The 26112-nt window shown below is 43.1% G+C and overlaps 1 long non-coding RNA gene across 1 annotated transcript; it reads left to right on the top strand.

Moving 5' to 3' along the window:
- The first annotated feature begins 14895 nt into the window (after positions 1 to 14895).
- On the top strand, positions 14896 to 19999 carry LOC142143051 (uncharacterized). The gene is made up of 3 exons (XR_012689482.1): positions 14896 to 14974; positions 16122 to 16797; positions 19878 to 19999. It is a non-coding gene; the product is annotated as an uncharacterized LOC142143051 (long non-coding RNA).
- Positions 20000 to 26112: the final 6113 nt, after the last annotated feature.

The raw sequence follows: 26112 nt of genomic DNA, 5'->3' as shown, positions 1-26112 counted from the left end.
ACGACAGGGAGCTTTAACATTCATATATCATATATTTTATGTTGGTAAAAAAAATCATTTAAGAAATATTTCTGTTTGGTATAAAGATATGTGGGTCTCCGATTGTTTTGGAGCTGTTAAACAGGTCCTACTTGCCTAATGGACCTTGTTCCTACATGTAGGGCTTACGCTTTAAACCCCATGGAAATAATAGGGTTATTGAAATTGAATGGAGAGAGCTCCGTACAGCTTGGGTCCTAGATGCATCTGCAAACATGAGAACACAACTAGCACACAACTGCATGTGTTCATACACTTTCGGACAAATACTGCAGCGACCTGGCTGGATGGTAAGCAACAGAGCAATGACACAAACACACAGCAGTTCCTACCACATCTAGGACACATTGGCACACAGCAGGGGCAGAAAAGAAAAATGGGGTCCGCCCTCCCTCCACCCTCCGTTAAGTTGCATCTTAAAAAGGAATCCAAAACTTGCGATATCCGAGATCCAACGACGTCTCAATGACGTTTTGCCTCATTTTTAAATCCGAAAAAGCACAAAGGTACCGAGCCGGCTCAGCTCGGTACTCGGATCCCCTGAGTTTGGGTATATTTGGTTCTCTGGAAACCTAGCCTGAGCATCTCTACTAATTAGTAACATGTAAAACTTTACTTTGTGCACTTATAATCCTTGCATCATTTTACAACTTTCACTGTGTTCTAAATACCTGTAGCCCCAAAAATATAAATATAAAACATTGTCACCACTTTGTTCCTCTATCCAACTGAAAACACACACTGCTGATAATGACAAATAGGACTGACACTCTTCGGACTCACAAAACTTACTTAGAGGTTAACCATCTGGGATAAAAAAAAAAAAATTTTTTCTTTACTTTCATTAGGAAGATCTGTACATTTTTCACAGTAGTCGCAAATTCCCAGGAAAATAACAGGGCAAAAAAAAATTACTCAGCGAATAAAAAAAATGCCATAGTTGAATAATATATTGTGACGTCTGGTCTGCAAATGTGCCAACAATTTTTCGGCAATGTACAGCGCAGATTTTCTTTTTTTTATCACTCACCTACTTAACAAAACTACACCAAATGTAAAATCTTGTACATTATGTCACAGTAAGGGATTAAACGTTTTACAATCCATCTGAATTCTTCCGTTTCCCTGAATGTACACTTATTGCACGGTTCATCCCTGACGCGTTTTGCTGACTTTCCCACATTTTAGACCACGTGCAATTTTTTGCGCTGTCATTACGGTAATTCCTTCTTGTGTATTATAAATGCTTAACAAGTTTCAGTAGTTCGTGTTTTATTAATGCAAATGTTACATAATACTGTGCATACAGTATCTAAAACTGAATATGTTTGGTTAAGATTAAGTGGATAATTTTAAGCAAACAATTTATCGTACTGTACACATGTGTCTTTTCATGCTAAGTCCACTATGTGTAGATATTTTTCATGCGAAGAGAAACTGTTTTAAGCAATAAACTACATTGGTCAGTTACAAATTGCCTGGTGTGTGCGTTTAACTTCTTGTTTGTTTCCTTTAAACATTTCAGACCTAATGTTTATTGATGTAAAATTTCTTTACATTTCAAAGCCAATGAAAAAATACTTTTTCTTTCCAGGGAAATTCTTTTTAATAATTTTCTACGAAGACTTTACAGATCTGAATACACACTGCTACTTTACATGAACTGTACTGCGCATAACTTGTTTGTTTATCAGATTTAGCTGATTTATTACATTGAAGGGCTTGTTGAAACCTTTTCTGTTATTAATGCGCTACCAGCCTCAGACCTAAAAAGACCATTACCAGTACTATGCAAAACAAGAAGACAGTTGTCAGCACTTACCCTTTACACTGCATATCTGTGTGTGTCTAGCAAAATGAAAACATGAGGTATTAGTTCATATTTTGATCAAAACATTTAAGCCTGCATCCCAGCGTCAAGGGCACTTCATTATATGCAGGTCCTACACTAACCTATATGCTTCAAACACAATTCAAATGCAGTTAAAACCAGATGCACTCACCTCCAAGGTATATGGTCTTACATCTAGTAAGGGCTGGCTTGTGAGCCACACCCACATGTGCCTTAAATAGGCTTAATAGACAGCTGCTATGACAATAAGGCAATATTTTGAAACAAAACCAGAGAAAAAAACAATAGTATCAATGTTTGTTTTTCCATTTTAAATAGGCTCCAACTACTGGTACGGAGTGGTAAGAGTTATTTACTTCTTAGTTATGTGACGTTATAAATAGGCCTTGTGACGGGACAAGTACCACCGCGATACTTGATCAATAGACTCGCACATACTTGACAATGGCGGGGTTAGCGCCTGCAGTGAGCCCATTAATCTATAGAGTCGTATTGTTTCTTTCATATAGATGCCCCCCAAAGTGCTCTGAGCAACATGAAATATCGGCCAGGCCTGGATTTGTAGGGCGCAATATTGGCCTTCAAGTGTTATTTATTATGTCAGCCTGTAATCATAGAAAAAATAAAATGATTATTTTAATCACTTTATTTATTCTATACAGATCATCATCATCACCATTTATTTATATAGCGCCACTAATTCTGCAGCGCTGTACAGAGAAGTCACATCTGTCCCTGATCCATTGGGGCTTATAGTCAAAATTCCCTAACACACACACACACACACACACACTAGGGTCAATTTTTTAGCGGCCAATTAACCTACCAGTATGTTTGTGTTAAAATCTTACAAATTTCAAGTTTTTCAAAAACAAACCTCACTGAGATTTAACCCTCTTTTAATAAACATATTTTTGTAAAGTCTAATGATAAACCCACAAGCGCTCCTGTCTCCCACCCATGGTGACGTATCATCCATTGTGTAAACATCAGGGAGGTCGTGGAGCGATTCAGTGACGTCACTGGTACCTGGGATCAGGGCCGGATTAACGGAATGGAGGCCCCTGGGCTAAGGGGGCCCCCATTCCCCCGTGGGCCCCCCCCACGTTAGAAGACTAGCTCCCCTGTTAGCCGACCGCCCCCCCCCCCCCCCCCAAGCGCTTACCTTCTCCTGTCACTGCAGTCCTCCTTCCGCGGCGCGCTGTAAGCTGCTTACTGAGGAGATCTCGTGACACTCACGCGAGATCTCCTCAGTAAGGAGATTACTGAGCGCCGGAGAAGGAGGACTGCAGTGACAGAGCTCAGCATTGATCGGGCCGGGGGCGCCCCCGCCCCTGTCCCGATCAATAATTCTGCTGAGCTCTGTCAAGGGCCCCCTGGATGCCCGAGGCCCCTGGGCTGTAGCCCAGTTAGACCTCGGGTTAATCCGGCCCTGCCTGGGATATTTGTTATTTGATAACCCCGCTGTTTATAGAATGCAGTCTATCCAAGCATGGTCCTGGCTACCTAAGGGTTAGACTTTATTCTGGTGAATCTTGATGTGCGCTGGGTAGGGCAACACTAAGGAAGCTTGTGGTGAGAACCCAGCGCGTTTCGTAAATGTCCTCCGCTGTATTGTAAAAATTGTACAACTTGTATTTAGGATTGTAAGCCCTTTAATAACCTATACTCACAAATGAACCACTCGACTTTTGTAATGAGTTTAGAACCACAGTAAAGGATGCTGAGCACTGAAATGATTGAAAAATGATGTAGATTCTAGACTCATTTGACAGAAAGGAATCACGTTAACATTTATGTATCTGGATAGTCCGCTTGTCTATTCTGTGAATAAGAACACCTTCATACTGCTTGGGGAAATACAAACAAACAAAATCGTCATTTTAGCACAATTGTTTCATTGCCTTTCCCTCGTAGATATCTGTATTTGATATGATTTCCTGAGCTCCAGAGCAGGATTATGAAGGGAGCAGTAAGCGGAGTTTTTCAATTATGGCTTTGACTGTAGATTCCTACATAAGTGACTCGGCCGCATCGTGTGCACTTGGCCTTGGTCTGACCTATATGTGGTTGTTCTGTCTGCCCTGTGCCCGCTCTGCAGGTAACACGTCTAATAGTACAGGGATTCCTAATGAAATATTATTATTATTATTATTATCGTTTATTTGTTAGGCGCCACAAGGTTTCCGCAGCGCCGAACATGGTACAAACAGTAGACTATACAGGGTAAGACAGTACAGGACAATAAACACAAAGTACCAGTACTTCAGAAACTCCAAGCAGGCAGATACAGTAGAGACGGAGCAGAAGAACAGGTATGGAGACAGGAGGGAAGAGGGCCCTGCTCATTCGAGCTTACATCCTAAGGGAGGGTAAACAAAGTCAGGCACAAAAGGGAGCCAGTGAAGCAACGGGGAGAGAGGAAAGGAGCCAGGGGAGAAACAGAAGGGTGAGTGGTTAAGTGGATGGTTGGTAGGCCTTAAGGAACAGGTGAGTTTTAAGTGCCCGCTTGAAGGAGCACAGATTGGGTGAGAGACGAATGGAGCGAGGGAGGTCGTTCCAGTGAAGGGGGGCAGCACGGGAGAAGTCTTGGATTCTAGAGTGGGAAGAGGTGATCAGAGTGGAGGAGAGGCGGCGATCATTGGCCGAGCGCAGGGAGCGGGCGGGAGTGTGAATGGAGAGGTTAGAGATATAAGGGGCAGTAGAGTTGGAGAGAGCCTTGTAAGTGGTGGTGAGGAGTTTGAAAAGGATTCTGTAGGGGAAGGGGAGCCAGTGTAAGGAAAGACAGAGAGGGGAGGCAGAGGAGGAGCGGCGTGAGAGGAAGATGAGTCTTGCAGCCGCATTGAGTATAGAGCGGAGGGGGGAGAGACGGGAGTGGGGGAGGCCAGTAAGGAGGAGGTTGCAGTAGTCGAGACGGGAGATGATGAGGGCATGGATGATAGTTTTGGTGGCATCTTGAGAGAGGAAGGGACGGATGCGGGCAATGTTACGGAGTTGGAAGCGACAGGCTTGGGCAAGGGATTGAATGTGGGGGGCAAAAGAGAGAGAGGAGTCGAGAGTGACACCTAGGCAGCGGAGTTGGGTGACAGAGGAGATAGTGGAGTTGTTAACAACGATAGAGAGGTCATGGTGAGAAGGGAGCCTGGGTGGGGGAAAGACAATGAGTTCGGTTTTGGAGATGTTAATTTTAAGAAAGCGAGAGGACATCCAGGATGAGATGGCTGAGAGGCAGTCAGTTACACGAGAGAGGAGGGAGGAGGAAAGATCAGGAGAAGAGATGTAGAGTTGAATATCATCAGCATATAGGTGATACTGAAGACCGAAAGAGGAGATGAGAGCCCCAAGGGAGGAAGTATAGAGCGAAAAGAGTAAAGGGCCAAGAACAGAGCCCTGAGGGACTCCAACAGGGAGAGGGGAGGGGGTGGAGGAAGAACCAGACGTGGATACGGAGAAGGAGCGATTAGCAAGGTATGAGGTGAACCAGGCATGGACAGAGCCAGAGAGGCTGAGTGAAAGAAGAGTTTGCAGTAGGAGGGGATGGTCCACGGTGTCGAAGGCTGCGGAGAGGTCAAGGAGGATGAGTATGGAGTAGTGACCCTTGGATTTGGCTGATAGGAGATCATCGGTAACTTTAGCCAGGGCTGTTTCAGTGGAGTGGAGGGGGCGGTAGCTGGATTGGAGAGGGTCAAGGAGGGAGTTGTCAGAGAGGTGTCTGGTGAGGCGGCTGCAGACAATCCGCTCAAGTAATTTGGAGGCATATGGGAGAAGAGAGATAGGGCGGTAGTTAGCAAGAGAGGTGGGGTCAAGATTGGGTTTCTTAAGGATAGGGGAGATAAGAGCATGTTTGAATGAGGATGGGACAACGCCAGAGGAGAGTGATAGGTTGAAGAGGTGTGCGAGGTAGGAGCAGGCAGTAGGAGAGAGAGAGCGAAGGAGGTGGGAGGGGATGGGATCAAGAGGACAGGTAGAGGGTGGAGAGGAAAGAATAAGGGAGCGAACTTCTTCACCTGATGTGGGGATGAAGGAGGACCACAGCTGGTTAATGGCGGGAGGTGAAGCGGTGATGGGGGGAGAGTGGTGGGAGGAGGAGATGTTGCGTCTGATGGCTTCAATTTTGGAGGAGAAAAAGGAGGCAAAGTCAGACGCAGAGAGGGAAGGCGGGACAGTGGGAGGGGGGGGGGAGAGGAGGGAGTTGAATGTGGCAAAGAGGCGGCGGGGGTTGGAGGACTGAGAAGAGATGAGCGACTTGAAGAAGGATTGTTTGGCGAGGGACAGGGCAGAGCAGAAAGAGGAGAGGATGAATTTGAAGTGAAGGAAGTCAGCCAGGGAACGAGATTTCCTCCAGAGGCGTTCAGCTGTACGAGAGCACTTTTGGAGGGAGCGGGTGAGTTTGGAGTGCCAGGGTTGGGGAGTAAGGCGACGACGGCGGATAGAAGAGGCCGGGGCGACGGTGTCCAGGGCAGTAGTGAGGGATTGGTTGTAGAGAGAGGACGCCTGATCTGGGCAGGCCAGAGAGGGAAGGGGTGATAGGAGAGTTTCAAGAGAGGCAGAGAAGGAGATGGGGTCAATAGCGTCAAGGTTGCGCCTGGTGAGGGTGGCTTTAGGCGAGGTGGGAGAAGGGGAGGAGGACAGAGAGAAGGAGAGGAGATGGTGGTCAGAGAGTGGGAAGGGAGAGTTGGAGAAGTCAGAGAGATCACAGAGGTTAGAGAAGACAAGGTCGAGGGAGTGACCAAGACAGTGGGTAGGGGAGGAGGTCCACTGAGTGAGGCCAAGGGAGGAGGAAAGAGTGAGAAGTTTTATGGTGGCAGGGTCAGTACAGTTGTCAACAGGGATGTTGAAGTCACCCAGTATAATGGAGGGCAGGTCAGAGGAAAGATAGTGGGGGAGCCAGGCGGCGAAGTTGTCGAGAAAAAGAGAGGTAGGGCCAGGGGGACGGTAGATGACGGAGACACGGAGGTGGATGGGGGAGAAGAGCCGAATGGAGTGGACTTCAAAGGAGGAGAAGGAGAGGGAAGGTAGAGTAGGTATGACCCGAAAAGTGCAGTTAGGGGATAGGAGGAGGCCCACTCCCCCTCCTGGACGCTCGTCTGGTCTGGTGGAGTGGGTGAAAGAGAGGCCCCCATAGGAGAGAGCGGCAGGAGAGGCAGTATCAGAAGAAGTGAGCCAGGTTTCAGTTATGGCAAGAAGATTAAGAGAGTTAGAGATGAAGAGGTCGTGAATGGAGGACAGTTTGTTACAGACAGACCTAGAGTTCCAGAGGGCACACGAAAAAGGGAGGGACGAAGAAGAGGAGATATGGATGAGATTGTCAGGGTTGATGGAGCGAGGGGGGGGGTGAGAGATAGGATAGAGAGATATGGGCCCTTGGCGGGGGCTGGGGGAGAGGATGGGTATAGGAAAGGAGCGAGGCGGCATGATGACAGACAGGGGAATAAGAGAACGGCTGGAGGAAGCGGGGAGGAGAGGGGGATAAGTACAGAGAGGAGGGCAGCGGTAGGGAGTCCGAAGTGGAACAGATCAAATTAGAAGCGGAGACAAAGCAGTGAAACCAATGAAAGCAATGTGGACAATGTAAAAGGAGAAGAGCAGTGGCAGAGCAATAACAATGTGAAGTGGAGGAGAATGAAATCACGATCAAGCGGTGTAGACAATGTAAAGTGGGGAACAAAAATAAAGGTGGAATAAATAAAATAAATAGATAACTTAAATAGATAGGCGGTGGGGTGAAATGAATGAGATATAATAATGATCACGATTTAAGCAGTGACGACAATGTACAGTGGGGAACAGTAGAATAAAGGTGAAATAAATAAAATAAATAGAATAAATAGATTAACTTAAGTAGATTGAAGTCACGATCTAAGCGGTGTAGACAATGTACTGTGGGGAACAATAAAATAAGGTGGAGTAAATAAAATAAATGGATTAGCTTAAATAGATTGGTGGTGTGGTGAGCAATGAGGACAATGTACAGTGGGGAACAATAAAATAAAGGTGGAATAAATAAAATAAATGGATAGGTGGTATGGTGAAATGAATGAAAAAAAACACAGTGAAATGAATGAAAATACAATCTAAGCAATGGAGAGTGGGTAATACTAAAATGAAAAGTGGGAAAATAGATAAAAATTAAATTAAATAAATGGATTGGTGGTATGATCAGATGAAACACAACAAAAGGCAGTGAGGGCTACAGAGTGCAGGTACCGGGAGAGTTTGGGAGAGTTCCAGGTAATCACAGGAGCAGGAGTAGTTTGTGGGGACCAGCGTTCAGGAGCAGGAGGGTCCAGGGTTGTCAGAGATCCTGAGGGACAGGCCAACGGACCAGAGTTCAGATGGATGAACAGCCGGAGCAGTGAGGACGCCTCAGGAATCGGAGTAGCTGGAGGTCATGGGAGACAGCACTGGAAGGGAAACCGCAGGACTGGAGGAGAACAGCAGCGTCAGGACTGGAGGGCAGGAAGAGGCCACTGGAACAGAGCAATAGGAGATCACAGGATTTGCAGCCAGAGAGATGGTTACAGAGTGGCATCAGAAGGCACCGGACAGGAGGATCCGCAGCAAGAGAGCTGGTAACAGAGCAGCAGGAGCCAGGGACCGCAGGCAGGAGGATCAGCGACCAGAGGACTTGAAGGGGATCAGCAGCACGTGGAGGCTGGAAGCGGCGTCGTGGAGGTCCAGAAGACTGCAGGAGTCATCACCCGGTGAGGAGATCCGCGGCACGTGGAGGCTGGAAGCGGCGTCCAGAAGACTGCAGGACCCGGTGAGTAGAACAGATACGGAGCAGGAATGGTGGGTGCAGGAAGGCAGCAGGTTGCAGGCGGGCCAGTAGACAGCAGTTAGCTGAGCGGAGGAGTCCGGAGTGGCTGGGGAGTGAGGCCGAAGCCACGGCCCAGAGTGGAGACGGCAGGCGGCAGGGAGATGCATCAAGGGAGGCGGAAGTCACCAGGAATCGGCATCAGGTAAGGAGGCAGAGGAGGCAGGCATCTCCGAGAATGAATGCGGGGCCCATAAGGTTATGACTGAATGTGTGGATTTGCCCTTGTTGGTAGAATGACTACTGAATAAAGTCTAAGGGGTATATTTACTAAACTGTGGGTTTGAAAAAGTGGCAACCAATCAGTCTAGTTATCATTTATTTAATAAATTCTACAAAGTGTCAGCTAGAATCTGGTTGCTATGAGCAGCATCTCCACTTTTTCAAACCTGCAGTTTAGCAAATATACCCCTAAATATTTGTATTTTTCAGCGTATACTACCTGGAAACAATGTCTATATTGCTCTTGGCAAAGTCAATAAATGCCGCCTCAAGCAGCAGAAACCCTGTGACCCGGTAGTACACAGATGAAATCAGGCCCGGGAGATAGCTCTATGTAGCTGTGTATCTCCACCACGTCTTGTCATGTTACGAACAGAAAGGTTGCCAATATATCGATAATTACACTGGACCATGGAACTCTCTCTTGTACCCACCGAAGAGCGATCACACCCTAAAACTAACTACATCGAGCAAGAAAATACAATACAATACAAATCTTCAGTTTCCTTACTGTAACTTTGAAATACGTATTTGCATAAAAGATGTAACAAGAGCAGGGTGGCATGGATTGTTACTGTATATGGACAAGTAATTATCATCACACTAGTATGAGATCTCAAATCATCATCATCATCATCTTCACCATCATCAGCATCATCATTGTCGTCATCGTCATCTTCACCATCATCAGCATCATCATTATCATTATCATCATCATCAGCATTATTATTATTATTATTATCATCATCATCTTCACCATCATCATCTTCACTATCATCAGCATCATCATTATCATCGTCATCATCACCATCATCAGCATCATCATTATCATCATCATCTTCACCATCATCAACATCATCATTATCGTCATCATCATCATCATCATCATCATTATTATTATTATTATTATCATCATCATCATCATCGCCATCATCATCTTCACCATCATCATCTTCACCATCATCAGCATCATCATCAATATCATCATCATTATCATCATCATCATCATCATCATCATCACCATCATCATCGTCATCATCATCATCATCATCATCATCATCATCACCACCATCGTCATCATCATCATCATCATCAACATCATCATCATCAACATCATCATCATCGTCATCATTATCATCATCACCATCATCATCATCATCGTCATCATTATCATCATCATCATCATCATCACACATCATCATCATCATCATCATCATCATCATCATCATCATCATTATTATCATCATTGTCATCATCATCATCATCATCATTGTCATCATCATCTTCACTATCATCAGCATCATCATTATCATTATCATCATCTTCGTCATCATCATCATCATCATCTTCACCATCATCATCTTTACTATCATCAGCATCATCATTATCATCGTCATCATCACCATCATCATCATTATCATCATCATCATCATCATCATCAGCATCATTATTATTATTATTATCATCATCATCATCGCCATCTTCACCATAATCAGCATCATCATTATCATCATCATTATCATCATCATCATCATCATCACCATCATCATCGTCATCATCATCATCATCATCATCACCACCATCATCATCATCATCATCATCATCATCATCGTCATCATCATCATCATCATCATCAACATCATCATCGTCATCATTATCATCATCACCATCATCATCATCATCGTCATCATTATCATCATCATCATCATCATCACACATCATCATCATCAACATCATCATCATCATCATTATTATCATCATTGTCATCATCATCCTCATCATTGTCATCATCATCTTCACTATCATCAGCATCATCATTATCATTATCATCATCTTCGTCATCATCATCATCATCTTCACCATCATCAGCATCATTATCACCATCATCGTCTTCATCATAATCTTCATCATCAATCATCCAGACGAGGTTGGTGATGGAGTTGCAGACATGAGGGTAGAGGGAGCCCTGCTCATGGAGCAGTGCTGTGACAATAGTGTGATAGTAGTGGGCATGGCATTATAGCTGGTGGAACATGCAGAGGGGGTACCACCAGGTGGGGCCCCATTAAAGGTTCAGGCCGCCCTAGGCTAATACACGCATAGTGCCCCCATCCAGCTTCCTTCACCCCACATCAATGTTTATGTTCCCGTGTTTCCAAAACTCGGCTTCACTTGACTTTTTAAAAGGCTCACAGCAATATCTGTCTCTCATTTCATTTCCATTAAATCCAGAACTGTATAGTGGAACGAGCGGGACTGAGGGTGAGTATGTGAAGGTGGAGTGGGGGGGCTGTCACGCCTATGACTGTTGCCACCCAGTGCTGCTGTCTTATCACTGTTACTATACTGTGATCTGCTAGTCTCCTACTATGCCCAGTCAATTATCATCATCACCATCATCATTTATTTATATAGCGCCACTAATTCCACAGCGCTGTACAGAGAACTCACTCACATCAGTCCCTGCCCCCATTGGAGCTTACAGTCTAAATTTCCTAACCACAGGCAGACAGACAGAGAGACTAGGATCAATTTAATAGTAGCCAATTAACCTATCAGTATGTTTTTTGGAGTGTGGGAGGAAACCGGAGCACCCAAATAAACCCACACAAATACGGGGAGAACATACAAACTCCACACAGATAAGGCCATGGTCGGGAATTGAACTCATGACCCCAGTGTTGTGAGGCAGAAGTGCTAACCACTGAGCCACCGTGCTGCCCATAAATTACCTCAAGTACGCTGAATAAGCCCCTACTACTAAGGGTTAAGTCCCGGGGGCAACCATCTGTAAGAAAGTGGCCTACTATATGTGAAGACCATGTACATTGTAGTTTATCATTTGTAAAGTACATTGTACATGGCCCCATACTTACATTACCCCCTTAAGAGCAGCAGTAACAGCGTCGGCGAGGTCAGTGATGTCATACAGTGCAGCCGGCGTCTTCTGTGTTTGGGATTGCTTGAAGTCGTGAAGTGCAGAAGTCGTGATGGATCCTGGTCGTGGAGCCAGGCAGCCGGACTACACACGTCGTGGTAAGTGGTGTCGGTGCAGTCAACACTGTTCTTCCATACCCCACCCCTAAAGAGGACAGTTACATACTTACTAGTTTGAGGCACCAGTTATCTCCAGAAAGTACAGATGGAATAATAATACATTACTTGGTCAAACAGTCCTCCTTTTATACAAATGTACACACATGTTGTCAAGGAATAGCCAGTCCCATGATCCGCCAAGGCACAGAAACGTCTCATGTCTCATATCACATTAGATAATTTAACATCAGGATATAATCTAATCTTGCATCTAACAAAGTTTAACTTGCACACCAACCTGATTTCCTCAAATTTGCTGTCTATTTTGTTGGAGGTTTCCTGTCTCTCTAACAAGAGATGCTAACAGGTAACAACCTCTTGCCAGGCATTCAGGCCAAAGCAAAACCAAAACACACGAGGGCGGTTTTGTCAAAACCAAAACCAAAACACAAAGTTAAAACAGATCCATTGCCAAAACCAAAACACGGGGGTCAGTGAACATCTCTAGATTTGAACCAATGTTGGGAGCTATGGTTACATTGTGCATGTAAAATCAGTTTATTAAATGAGCCCCTTAGAGCTACATAATAAAACCTTGCCTACAAATCGCTTACCAAAAAGGTGTCTGGGATTATAACGCGAGTAGATTGTATCTCCTTTATTATCTAGTTCATCAGTGTCTGCCGTGCAATGTGTTTATGGATAGATACCGCAGGGTGCACAGTGACATCTCTTTCGCACCTAACAGGTTAAACACACACCTAAAAGCAATTTATTTTCTCTCTCGACTGCGGAGAGACTAATGTTCATGTGTTGGGATTCACTTTGACTCAGATGTTATCTCCGCATATTTTTTTTTATTCCTTTTATTCCTTCGCATTTTCAATGTTGTCTGTGGCTGGAATCTATTTCTGCTCTCTCTTGTATGAATGTGACAGATATCTTAGCTATTTAAAGGACATCAGCCCTTGGCCCTCCTGTGCTCGCAGCCACTGTGTACTGACGTGTTACATGTCATTCCCTCCTGCAGATAACAGCAGCCGGCCCAGCCAGCCAGGGCTTTGATGAGGATGGGATTTAATGCATACAGGCTGCGCATGTCAATAGGTTGGAGCAACGACCCAAGATCATTCCAAGGACGACTCGTAGAGTCTTCCTCCCATCTCTTATCTTAATCAGACAACTGATGCGCTTTTCTATTTACCAGAGTGAAGAAAACCCAAAACCTGTTTTTATCGTGTTATTTTATTGCCATAAAGAATATATTTCCTCACCTAAAAGAGGATGCACCAACAAAAGGTGCAATGTTCATGTTTATGCTGCAATGTTGTTTCTGTCATATAGTGGATTCAAAATAAACCAGATAAAAACTCATGGTTTAAAAAAAAGGTTGGTCGCTCCGTATAACTTGTAGGATTGCCCCTGATAGCAACATTATGAGGAGTAATGAAGAGATGGGAGAACATGTTTTTTGTGCAAATTGTTTAATTTATGGTTTTTGTGGGTCTCTTGCAGGTGCTCCAGTTTCCTCCTACAGTCCAAAATATACTAGCAGGTTAATTGGCTCCCTCTGAAGTTGGCATTAGTGTGTATGTGTGTGTGTGAGTGTGTGTGTGTGTGTGTGTGTGTGTGAGTGTGTGTGTGTGTGTGTGTGTGCTCTCGCACACCCGCAGTACGGAAACTCCATTGGGGTAAGGACAGATATGAATGAATAAATTATCTGTAAAGCGCTACATAATATGTCAGGGAATTTGGGTCACGATTATGGTACATCCGGATGATCCAAAAGGTATTGTAAGTAACGAATGACAGTATTGTACTCTTTCACAAGTGTTTAATGGAATAGAAAGATTTTATTTCATAAAGAGCCACCACATAACATTAATATCCCCCACAAACCTCCACATAACATTAATACCCACTCCACATAATATTAATACCACCTCCACATGCCATTAATCCCCCACCAAGACACTTATCGATCTTTGAAAACTATGGAAGCAGCCATGAGTGGAAGGGAGTTCTGGAGAGGAAGGGGGGCAAGAGGTGAGATAGGGAGAGGAACGGGAAGGAACGGATTGCTGACCCATGTTGCAACACCTAGGTGCAGCTACCAGCAATGTCAGGACTGGCCAGACCAGGGTACCCAGAGTCCCATCCCATCTACACCACTGAATCAGGAGCCCCATTCAGACCGAGTGAGAAATTAAGTGTATTATTAAAAAGGCAGAATGCGTCTAGGACCCCTGGGTCGTAGGCAGTAGTCTAAATCCCCCATCTGATTATCTGGGCCTGCATGACCGGTTATACACAGTCCTTAACTAAAGTAGCTTAAAACAAGTCCTTATAGTATGTCTGCCTATCAAAGTCACATTTAATTAAAATTAAATAAACAACTGAATATAGCTAGGATAAACTATCCTATTAAGTTCCGTGAAACTCTCACCAAGCTGGTTCCCTTGGGTAGATTATTTTGATGCAAGCTTTGGGTGCAATCCTATGTGATGTTGGCATCACTGTTAGAAAATGGCATTTCTATTGCTTTAGTCGGTAGTGAGCCCCAGCATTAGGCTTTTAGTGAATGGATTTTTTTTGGGCTCAAGTATCAGAGGAAGTAGTGTATAGATTTTGCACAATTTGCTTTCAACTGCTTAATTTAATATTCTAATCTAATTCCTCTAGTGTTGTCTTATAAAACTATATCTGCTTCAAATGATATTAATCTCAGCTTTCTAGATAAAAATAAAAAAGCTTAGTAAGGAGCAGGTTAAATAAATTAAATTTATAAATTGCAGAATACAATGTTTAATGTGACTGTTGGGTGTGTCGCTAAGGGCGAGAAAAACGATCTCGCTAAGATGAATTAACCCTGCAGTGTCCTCGCACGCCAGTTGTTAATGTAACCAGAAGATAACATATTTCCATTAACAGGTTCTCGCAGATTTGCAATCATTTCACGGAACTGAGAGCTGCTGCTGCTTTAAACATTTCACAGATCAATCCAAATGGTAAAGTTATTTTTATTTTCAAAGAAAATCCTGCAGTGTCTGACTATTAACATTCTGTGCAGTAATTCCATAACGTGGTCCATCCAGATTATGAGTTGGTTTGAAAACTTTAACATTTTGCATGTCTTAATATAAATTTAAAAGGTTTCTTCAAACATAAATGCAACCCTAAACTAATTATCACTTTCCATTTGTCTCCTAAAATGTACGTGCTCTCGCTGAGTTTGTGTGGGTTTTCCCCTGGTTCTCCGGTTTTCTCCCATACTCCGAAAATGTACTGGAAGTCAATTGGCTCCTGTATAAATTAACCATAAGGGCTGAGATTTACGTGAATGTTGCAATATTCTCTATACAGCAATTTGCAATATATAGGTGCAATATAAATTAAAAGTTATTAATATTTATTTTGCTATTTGTGCTTCTGTCCCTTTACCTCAGGTGTCAGGGAACTTTTTTACATTTTACCCCCAAATATATTTACATATGCAGACGTTAACCCCTTGATTTGAAAGGAAGGAAATAATATATTATTAATTATTGGAATTCAAAATTTTATTGAATCTATTCAAACTTTCTTTGAAAGCTTCAACTTCAAAACTTCAGGTTTTGGAGAAATGATGTTGCTTCATTTTTGATAGGAGAGCATTAATATTGGGGCATTTTGATGTCAGAGCAATTTGGATACAGTCTTCAGCGTCCAATCGATTTCTCTGCTATGTTTTTATGTTCGTTATAGTGGAAAATCCTTGTTCGCAAAGGTAGGTTGTTGCAAAAGGCAGCAACTTTTTGACTGCCTCCTCATGTGCAATTTTTAATGCCTTTGCAGCTGTTGACATCCAAAAATATGACAGATCTGCTTTGTTTTCAAATGCAATACGTGATTCATTATTGCATGGAAACTCAAGAAGTGCCTCTGCCAACCCTTGAGGCTCTTCTGGTACAACAGCAATTTCAAATTTAAAGGGGTCTACAATCCAACTGACAGCATGTGAATCGACAGCATTACCCCCAGGATTTTAATTTTTTCCCCATTTGGGATAATTTACCCTTGTTCCCTGACCACTGATTTATCTTATATTTCTTTTTGCCTTCATTTCTCTTTTCCCTTTTTTTGCTAATAATATAATTAATTTATTTTCCACTAAAGGAGCGGTTCGATAGGTAGGAAGTGAACCAGGACAGAACTGTGTCATGATGGACAATGGAGTGGAGAGTGTGTAGGAGAAGAGGGCGATCAACAGTGTCAAAAGCAGCAGAGGTCCAGGAGAATGAGTATGGAGAAATGACACCTAGGGGCATATTCAATTAAGTCTAAAGATCGCGGATACACACTCCCACTGACAACGTGTTACCGCCACATTGCTGATTTCCATGTACACCCCATATTGTTGTGAAAGGAAATCCGTCATGTTGCGTTACCCTATTGTCACATTACGTGCGCAGCCGCGCATATCCGCGATGTTTAGACTTAATTGAATATGCCCCCTAGACTTTGCAGTAAGTAGATCATTAATATAATTTAGAATTAATTAATTCATTCATGACTGCATTTAATTTGTCTACCTTGTATGTCCCTGTTTTATGTATGTCCTGTTTTCTCTACTGTACAGCGCTGCGGAGCACTGTGGGGGCTTACAAATCTACTATAATAATAATAATAATAATAATAATAATATTTTACTTACTCGTACTCAGACCTATTTCTCTGCCTCTCTTAACATTTATTTTCTCCAGCCCCCAAGGGCCTCAAACTACGGACCCCCGGCTCCAGTGGAGCGCTACACCAGACATCGATTCACAGGACTCCGTACAGACCTCCACAGGTATGGATACGATTTTTTAGAATTTGTTGCTATAATCAGATTGTTTTATTTTGAATTCCAAATATTATTTTTTTTTTAGCCCATTCTTTGCAAACTGTTTCACCAGCTGCAAAATCAGCGAAATTCATAATAGAAGCTAAAATAAATTGTGTTCTTCTCTATTATGATGTCAGGTTGTAAAGTATTTTTATTTGCAAAACATTCAAAACATTGTATTTATAGGTTCTGGTGTTTATTTTTAATTTAATTACATTCATTGTTGCACTGGTTTTTTTTTTCATTTTCAATTGGATTTAATTAAATTTTGGATTAATGAATTGTCTATTACCAAATTAGGAATTTTGCTTTATAATTTGAGTCCCCAGATCATATAATGCTAATACTGTTTGTGTATACAGACAGCAGTACACCGGTGCTATTGTACCTTTCTGGGGAAAGAGCTGCAAATTTGTCCCCCTTTTTCGGAAACCTTAGTACATGAGTCCCAGCTGTTCCCCGCCATGTAACCAGCATCCAGCACACACACTGCTACTGGAAATGTGACATTTTTTCAAACAGAACATAAAACATGACAGTTCTATGAGGACATCCTGGGAGATGAAGATAAGCGGTATCTGAAGTCTGCTGTATGCACCTCGGGGACTCGGCGAGAGCGCCACGGTTGCAGACTTCTTGAGGAGGATAAAAGAACCGCACTTCAGAGACGCGAAAGTGTGTTGATCTCCGATGAATGATTAATAAAATACCTTGGAGAGGACTGTGCATCTGTCGTAGACAGGGCTGGGTGGAGAACTTTAAGTGGCCCTAGAAAATATTCTGCAAGTGGAAGAAATGTTGTAGGTGCGGCCAAATTGTCAGTAGATGGGTTCAAACTGGCCGGTGGCAGAGCAATGTATGTGCCCATGGGTGTGTGTGCATGACTGCATGCAAGGAGTATGGCAGTCACGTTAGACAGTGCTTGGACTCCCTCCAACCCCTTCTCTTCTATGTCAAATACACCGGCAATGCTGTCTGCCCCACTGTTCACACGTTCCCCTTTCACAAGCAGAACAGAGTGAGATGGGACATACCTCAGGACTGTTCCTGCAGCTGGGAAACGTCCCGACTGAGCGAGACAGTCCACCAAATTCAGGAATGTCCTACCAGAAACGGGACAGTTGGCAGATGGTGCTGTTCTCGCCCACCTGTTCTTGCAGCTGTTACTACTTGAGCCGCTCGTGTCTAAAGCTTAGTAGCTCCTTGTCAGGATACGGGAAGGCTGGAGTCCTGTATGGTGAAGGACTAGTTACTAATCACTTCCTGGAAAGCCGAGCAATGAGTGAACACTTTAGGTCTCCCTCCTCCAGCCAGCTCTGACATTATATCAATAGCACCTACTTTTAATAATTAGGCCTCTACTTCCTCTAATCAGCCCCAACATCACATCTAATAAATAGGTAAACATTTCGGAAAAATAAGCAGTACTACTAGTTAAATCAAAGTGATCCATGTACAATATAAAAAAAATATATTATGAACACATGGGGCCTGATTTATTAAGGAACATAAACGGTGATTTCGTGCGTATAATCCGCAAAAATTACTCTGCGTGTGCCCAGAACTAGCTCATACGCCAAAAAGCGCAGCAATATTCAATTCATCTTCAAAGACGCTTACTATGGTATACAATTCCAGGGAGGTTTGTCTGTAGTTAACAGGCGCGGACTGGCGAATCTCAGCCTGGGGGGGCGCACAGGCGGCCGCATCACATGACATGCGATGCGGCCGCGTCATTGATGATGTTTTAGGAATGCAGCCGCAGGTAAATATTAAAGAAAACGTGCCCCCCGGTCCAGCCCGCCCCTGGTAGTTAATGTACAGTGAGGGTGTGCCAAACGCGAGCGCACGCAGCAAGATCTGATTCAAGTTCTGGGCATCTCAAAAGTAATTGATTCTCAGCCATATCACTTGCACCAGCTACAGGTCAGGTGTAAGTGCTGATTAGTGATGACGGCCGTATATACATGCTAGAACATGTGCTTGCATGGTAAAAATGTATCTTATGCACAGTAGACTTTAAGAACATCCCAATAAATGTACGTTATTGAAAAGAACTACTTTTTTAACATTTTAATATTTTGTCATTAATGAATATCTTATTAACATAGAACATTAATTGAATATTTTTTTTATTTTTCTGTGCATTTTTCTGGCTTTATAATGTTCCACATATGTATTGAATGTATCCTTCATTGTCCTGTCTTGTAGAGCAGCGTTGACCTAGACCCGAATTCATCACCACATGTATCTTCACATCTGCGTGCGTGTACCTGATTTATGTGCATTTTAAAACAAACGCACATTGCGCTCAGTATGTGTCCATTGATGAATCAGGCCCATCTTATTCAGATACATAGAAATACATATTGTTAATATTAATCACTCTGCTTTTGATACGTATGTCTCAGAGTGAGAGGGTTTCCTGATAACAAAGATTCTTACCTGGAAATATCAGTTCGGTGCCCCAAAAGAAATTTGAGTAAAGTAACAGGATGTGTAAATGGTTTTACCTGTTTTTACTGTGAAGATGTGGTGATCATTTGTAGCGTAGCACTGAAAGTGCTTTGCTTTCTCCCCACTGAAATGATTTTAGTTTTCGATCATGAGAATGTAAAATCCACCTTAGAAACTGCAGGTTTAAACGGCTGATTCCACAAATTCTGCAGACTGTGATTGAAACGTTATGGAAAAATTGGCTGACGCGTTTCTTTGCAAATTTGTGATTTCATCAGAGGCACATAAGCTATAGCCTGGATATCTCCGCTAGTTAACTCACAACTGACCAATCAGTCGTTAGTTCACTTAATTAGCAGCACATGTGTGAGTCAGTCTATAAACTACAACATGAAAACAATTTATAGACATAAAATGCTAAATAAAAGTATAAAAAAAAGATATATAAATATTTTAATAAGAAGACATTCGTTCATCCACTGATATATAGCCTTAATGGAGCAATAAACATCAGAATGACCGGTTTATTTGACATGTAAATGTAAGATATTTTTCAGAACATTACAATATTGCTTATCAATTTACAGCATATGTTAGACTGTGGGAAAGAAAACTTCTTGAGCAGAAAACTTTGTTCTATGCAAACAAACTTTATGGACTTAATACTAAGACGTCCGCCTAGTGGAAAGGATGAAGATTTGCCCTGTGCAAGGCCGCATCTCACACCGGTAGAATCCCCTGCCGCACACCGACACCACCTAACGATCTTAAACTCATCAAACTCGGGGATAGAGACCCCTATACAGATAGGTAACACAATTCCTGTGCAAACAATCTAGATTTAGAGAACAGACACAGCCCTCAGTGAAACCATAGAAGATTGCAGCGTGAACACGCACAGCGCTGGTCCGACCCGCGAACACAGCAACAACATCATAAGAAATTGTCAGATGAAACAGAAACAAATAACCAAATAAAAGAATAATTAACAAAAATGTAAATACCATTAAAACAATGTGTCTAGTACTATAAAATAATAATACATTATACCTTACAAGTATCACTCTATTAAAATTTGACAAATCAAAATATCATTAATATAGTATTATTATAATACCCCAAATAAAGATTCAACAACATTATTGAACTATCCCATAGGGAAATAGAGAAAAAAGTAAAATAAATATATCAATAGGATTATTATATACTATTGAGATCAACTGATTTCCTTCAGGCCCTCTAGAAATATGTTTTTCAGATTATATACAGAATGATCTGTATTACATCTATAAATAGAGTATATATTTATATATATATATATATATATATATATATATATATATATATATATATATATATCCTTCTCTCACTGCTGTGAGCCTCAAGTAGAGTTGGACGCAACTTACATCTAAAAAACTCAGGCGTAAATTGTAAATTGCGCCCAAAGACACAGTTGCCGAATATCAGACACTTGCAAAAATCGAAGTTTAAAACATTTACCCCAGGAATCTGTAATGTGTTGGAAGCCGGCCTGTTCGTTTAGTGCTGGTCAGCGGTTGTGTTCAGTGAAACAAAATATTATATTAAGTCATAATGTGAAAAAAAGTAAAACTACATTAAAAAATAATATATTTATTTGATTTGTTGTAAACGAGAGACTTTGTTGTGTTGTTTTTTCTTGATTGTCAGAACATCTGTCTATAATTGTGGTGTCATTATTGTGGCGCTATGACCATTGGAGATGTGAGTTGTGAGCTCTTTTCAAAGTATTGTGCCCCACGATGGGTTAATGAAAGCCATTACACTTTTAGGGGTATATTTACTAAACTGCGGGTTTGAAAAAGTGGAGATGTTGCCTATAGCAACCAATCAGATTCTAGCTGTCATTTTGTAGAATGTACTAAATAAATGAAAGCTAGAATCTGATTGGTTGCTATAGGCAACATCTCCACTTTTCCCAACCTGCCGTTTAGTAAATCTAGCACTTAACCTTTTGTTCAAAACATTCTAACTAAGGTCTGTTTATGTTTCCTAACACTGAAAACGGGATCTTTACTGATTTTCTTGTCACTCCGTGCTGTTCCGATCCATTCCTGCTTTTAACCCAACCCGTAAGAAAAGGATTCATAAGTTAATCACAATATGCTGCCATATTTCTGTAAAAGTTTGTCTCCCATCCAGAAAGGTCAATAAAATATAGCATTGTTTGAAGCAAATGTGCAAAAGTCTTTATGCGGCGTAGAAATGTCTATGAGTCCCTACAGTACAGGGAAGAACACCGCTAAAATGTATCCTCTGTACTCCTTTACGCTAATTCAATAATCGCACTCCACAAGACTAAATCTTGTTCTGCGCTGCTCTGAAAAATGTACAGCGCTATGGAATTTGCCGGCACTATATAAATAAATAATCATTTAAAATAAGAAAAATACTGCAATGTATAATTGTAAATGTAGTTTTCTGTCACAATCATCACACAAAGCTGTGATGTCACATCAAATTGCCCCCCCCCCCCCCATCCCCAGAAATAGATACACAGCCAAAAACTGTCACTGGAATGCAAAGGGTATTTATCTGGGCATTATATAAATAGACAAATGATACAGACACATTTGTTGTGCAAATATTAGGTTTGTTACATATATTATTTTTTTAAATATGAAATCATCCATTAAAGAGCCTTGTCTTGTGCTGTTTATTGAGAGAGTCTCATTAATCGGTGAGATTTCAAACAGATTTGTGCCGCATATAGATCTGATTCTGTGAGGTAGTAGGAACGTTATAAGTATATAGCCATTATTACCACCACTGTCCTGACCTCTGTCATTGTCCCTGATGATGCATCTAGCCCAGTAATAGTGTCTGCAGACGTCAGACACAAAGCTCTAGAGATGTACATATATATTGCTCTCTCTCCAACGACTCGCAAAAATACACACCTATGTTTCCTGATTCTGTTGTGCTAAAATACATTCTCTGTTTCCACTCAGTGCTAAAAGATCCACTGACGGTATAATGAGCGATGTGTAGAACAGGCTTAATGTGCAATCACAAATATATATGTACAAGGTTAAAGAAATCCAGCACAGCAGATAAGACCACGTTATAGGGGGGAGAGATTCGCTTTGTAAGTGTTAATGAAGAACAACGAAGAAAGCATTTTATGGCTTACGATTTGAGAGATGAAAAAGAGGTTAAATGTTTTGGCAAATCTTACAGGACCATGTTATTTAAATATGGTTCAATGGGCGGAAAATGTTTATTTGGGTTGGAAATTCCCTGATAAGTCGGGGCACATAGCATAAGAGCTTGATTCCTTTATCAATGGCTTGAGTTATACTAGGTGCAATTTATACGGGAAATTTTTAGGAACGTTTTGACCAAAGTGACAAGAACATTAAAATGTATGATACGGACATCAAGACAATAATACAGGAATAAATCCAATCCTAAGGTAATAAAGATAGCCCTGATGTCCCTACCCTCAAACTAATCAGTGTAGATCCTGAGCAGACTGGGCTCAGGGGTATAAGAAGGTGTAATATGGAACTGCAGGTTCAGCCTCCACTCATAACACGAGGGGGAGGTGGGTGTCACTCTAGGGGTCCATCAGAGAGAAGTCTGCCTGTCTCACCCGTGACACAAAATAACCATACATTTGATTAGGAGGAAAATAGTAACAAAACGGTGCATTTTTGGGTGGGTTTCCTCCGGGTGCTCCGGCTTACCCCAGGAGTCCAAAAACTGACTGGTGTTTGTGTGTTTGTGTGTTTGTGTGTGTGCGCGTGTGTATGTATGTGTGTGTGTGTGTGTGTATATGTGTGTGTGTGTGTGTGTGTGTGTGTATGTATGTGTGTGTGTGTACTTGCATTTCTATGCAAGTACACACACGCATTCCTATACTTGTGGGGTCATTGACTTGTTTAAACACCAACACTGTGAGGATCTCAGTCGTAGTGATGACAAAAAATGATGTCCCCACAAAGCTTCCCAGGGCTAATCAATGCAGGGTACCTTGCTGATATGCTTGGTGTAAAAATCTGGCATGTGTCCGTGAGTCACTTTTGTAGGATCAATAGTGTGCGTGTGTCCGATGTGGGGGGAGAGTATGTGTGTGCTCAGCACCGCTAGAGGTGATGTGTAACCAGGCACATGCAGTCTGCCGAGGCTTGTTTTCAAGAAAATACCTGTGGCGACACATGAAGAGATGTTAGCCGAAGGGTCAATAAGCCACACCTGGCAAAAACAAAGTCCAGTCACTTTGTGCCTTTGCTCAGCCTGTTCCACTGACATCAGTGGTGGCTTTTGGAAGCTCTTGAGCAACATGACCCAGGATGAAGTCTTACTCACAATCAAAATTGACCGATGTATCATGCAGATAGGACAGCATCTCTACAATCGGTTCGGTTCAGATGTTGGCAGGCACGAGTACATCCGTCAGATGTTAAAAAAATGGGCAGGCTGATGCTACAGGCCAGAAGAGCTACCCCTTTAGAAAGGATGGAAGACTTTACCACCCCATCAAACTTTCTGTACGTAGTAGACGCTGTGAAGCTAGTAGCTGGTTATGACGAGGAGACAGGTACATTTAAGACACCCTCGCTGGCACTCTAGGTTAAGTTAGCGAGCATTTTGGAGTGCCGAGCCATGATGGAGGGCTGCACTACTGCGGTTGAAAACGCACGCAACTTCAGGAAGATCTATGTGGCAAGATGGTACGAGTTGATCTCATTGGCTGCCTTGAAAACTCTTAAGGAGTCCAAGTGGAACATGCGTCTGCTCTTATCTTTCACAAAAGGTGTGAAGAAGATGCACTTGTACCTCAATGAGAGGCAGTAAGCCTACCGCAGTAGTCTATCCACTGAATCTACGCTTAACAACTGGGCACTGCTTTGGATCTCCACGCAGATGTGGCCCTAAAGATTTTCAAGGTTGAGAGGAAGCTCTGCAGGCACTTCACGTGAATTGAAATCCGTGAAAAACGAGGGAGAAAAGTCCCCATCCTGCTGACACCAGCCATGCATGGCACAATGGAACTTCTCGCAGAGAAGTGTGAAGATTGTGGAGTGGCTGCCCAAAAATGTCTACATGTTCGTCAGACCAGCTGCCTTGTCTCACTTCAGAGGCTCCAAATGCATTCCCCTGTTTGCCTGAGAGTGTAGGGCCAAACATCCCCACACGCTGTCTTCCACAAAGCTTCGAAAGTACGTTGCCACTCTCTCAAAGGTACTCAACCTAAGTGACACAGAATTGGATGAGTCGACGGACTTCCTTAGGCATAACATCAGGGTTCACCAGCAGTATTAGCGCCTCCCAGAAGATACCCTCCAACTCGCCAATATCAGCAAACTGTTAATGTCTCTTGAGAGTGGCAGACTGGCTGAATTCAAAGGCAAGAATTTGGACGAGGCGCTCATTGATCCGATTGGTCGGTTGGAAATTTTGCGTCTGATGCTTTTGATGTTTACCTCGGTCATTTACATATATGTTTCTTTTCACAACCGGTCCAGCTACAGAGTGACATGTCGGATGATGAGCAATCCCCCGTGACAGAGGGACAAGTGGTCAAGAGTTCGATCGACATTTCCACTTCAGAAGAGAAGCGGTGTAGGGACCGGGCAACACGGGACGAGTGCCAAGTCGTAAAGGGCCGTTCAACTTCCTTTCAGGTTGTAAAGAAGTGTGGAGAAAAACCTGGGACATAGAGGAGGTCCAGGCTGTGGAGAAGCACATGATGACGTTTATCCAAACATGCCGGGTGCCCGGCAAGGGGGACTGTGTCTTTGAAAAAGTCTGAGTGGCTCAGACGAAACGCGTCAGGCTTTGGGAATACACTAAACCACACCCTATCCAGGCCAGGGATCACCTATACCTATATCCGATAAAGCAGAAAAGATTATTATAGCACCGTTGTGTATCAGTGCTGATTGTGACACAAGAGGAACAGCGTATATATGTTAGGAACCCCTCCAGCCGGCACAACACAACCCGGAGTCTACTCTGTCAATCAGGTGTTCACTGGAGCCCCTGATGGAGGGGACAGACTGGGCTGCAGACTAACAAAGGGTCGTGAAGTGTGTACCGGCTGGGGAGAACCCAGGCCAGCGGAGTGAGGTCCACGCAGAGGTCAAGGGCTGGCAGCAGGTTGCAGTTCCAGTAAACATGCCGGGGTCAAGGGTCACAGGCAAAACAGGAGAAAGGGTAAACAGGCCAGAGGTCAGGGTCACGGGATACACAAACGAAGTCCAAATCCAAGCCAAGGGTCTTAGAAGTTCAATAGACAGGAACAGGAACAAGCAGGTCAGCAGACTGGGTAGCAGAAGCTATAACCGGCCATGAGGCAGCAGACCTCAGTGCCTTAAATACCAATACAGACCAATCAGTAGTTGGATACACTGCTGCAGGCTAATTACTCATACAGAGCAGGGCCAATCAGGGCTTGTCCCTGAAATACACAGATGCAGGCTAATGCCTGTAATATCAGCCCACTAATTAAATCAGCCCACAGGCTGCCTGTCATGCGCATGCGCCCGCCTACCGCCGGGACGCAGCGCTATTGTAGAGGCGTCCGGCCGTTGCCTTGGTGACGGCCGGGCAGGAAGAGGAAATGACGTCCCGGTCGTCAAGGTGACGGCCGAGACGCCAGGGAGAGCCAGAAGCGAGCCGCGGCGGCTGTGAGTACCGCCGCGGCTCGTAACAATATATAAGCTGATCAGAGGAGACCAGGGCAGCACGGTTTCCATTTAGTGCTGATCGCGGCATAAAACAAAATAATACCTGAAGTTTATTAAGAAACTCTGACAAAGAAGCGGCTCATTTAAC

Source organism: Mixophyes fleayi, chromosome 3 (genome assembly GCF_038048845.1).
Source record: "Mixophyes fleayi isolate aMixFle1 chromosome 3, aMixFle1.hap1, whole genome shotgun sequence".
In the NCBI taxonomy this organism is placed as follows: domain Eukaryota; kingdom Metazoa; phylum Chordata; class Amphibia; order Anura; family Limnodynastidae; genus Mixophyes; species Mixophyes fleayi.
The sequence above is the reverse complement of the archived record's forward strand: the minus strand, read 5'-3'. Positions and strand labels throughout refer to the sequence as shown.